Source organism: Macaca fascicularis, chromosome 7, assembly GCF_037993035.2.
Source record: "Macaca fascicularis isolate 582-1 chromosome 7, T2T-MFA8v1.1".
Classification (NCBI taxonomy): Eukaryota; Metazoa; Chordata; class Mammalia; order Primates; family Cercopithecidae; genus Macaca; species Macaca fascicularis.
Window position 1 is genome coordinate 43518134 of NC_088381.1, and position 1230 is coordinate 43519363.

The 1230-nt window shown below is 45.1% G+C and overlaps 1 pseudogene; it reads right to left on the reverse strand.

Annotated features, from left to right (window-relative positions):
- Positions 1–267: 267 nt before the first annotated feature.
- On the reverse strand, positions 268–895 carry LOC102145090 (myosin light polypeptide 6-like; annotated as a pseudogene).
- Positions 896–1230: the final 335 nt, after the last annotated feature.

The window sequence follows — 1230 nt, forward strand, 5'->3', positions numbered from 1 at the left end:
ATGAATAACACAGTATAACAACTGTATAAAATAACTTTACATTGTATTAGGTATTGTAAGTAATATAGAGATAATTTAAAGTATATGAGAGGATGTGTGTAGGTTATATGCAAATAGTATACCATTTTATATAAGGACCTGAGCAGCTGTGGATTTTGGTATGCATGGGGGTCCAGGAACCAATCCCCCATGGATACTGAAGGACAACTCTATTTTACCTTTTTGGCACTAAAGCTTCTATTCTTCTTCTTTTTTGTTTTCCGAAGGCCCAGAGAGCAAGTTTATTTGGTGAATGCTGACGGCAAACATCATCCAAGAGAGACAAGATGGGAAAGGTGTTGAGACAAGAGACCCTAGGGAAACTTCAGGCTAGATACAAAATTCACACAGGGAAAGGCATGGAGTCAGGAGACTGGGAGGGTCCTCAGCCATTCAGCACCATGCAGACGAGCTCTTCATAGTTGATACAACCATTGCTGTCCTTGTGCCCTGCCACCAGCATCTCTACTTCTTCCTCTGTCATCTTCTCACCCAGTGTGACAAGAACATGCCGGATTTCAGCACCCATGACAGTGCCATTTCCTTCCTCGTCAAACACCCGAAGTCCTTCGACATAATCCTCATAGGTGCCCTGGTCCTTGTTCTTGGCCACTGTCTGCAGCATGGGTAGAAAGTGCTCAAAGTCCAGCACCTTCACATTCATCTCATCACTCTTGGGGTTCCCCAGGACCTTGAGCACCTTGGTGTTGTTGGATTCTGGCCCAGGGCCCTCATTACGTCCCCACACTGGTGTACAGGATCTTGCCATCACCTGTTCGGTCAAACAGCTGGAACGCCTCCTTGAACTCTGCGGTCTGGTCTTCGGTGAAGTCCCACATCTTGACTGCTCAGCTCTGCGGGACCTTTTCCTGCAGTAATGGCCAGCTTCTATTCTTAAAGTGATGCTTTGGATACTGCGTAAGTGGTGGCTCTGTTGACGTGGATATAGATTCTGGATATATATGGATGTGGCCTTGGATACAAATACAGCTGCAGATGCAGAGACAAATGAGGATCTAGATAGAGATACATATACAGATACGGATAGAGATATAGTGTGTGTGTGTTTTGAAAAAAAGTACAAGCATGTCTAACATGCTGGCCTGTATGGTATATTCCTCCTCTAGGACTTCATGTTGCTTATTGTGAGGGACACAGCTTTGTCCGTCTTCCCACCAAGAACTTACATCC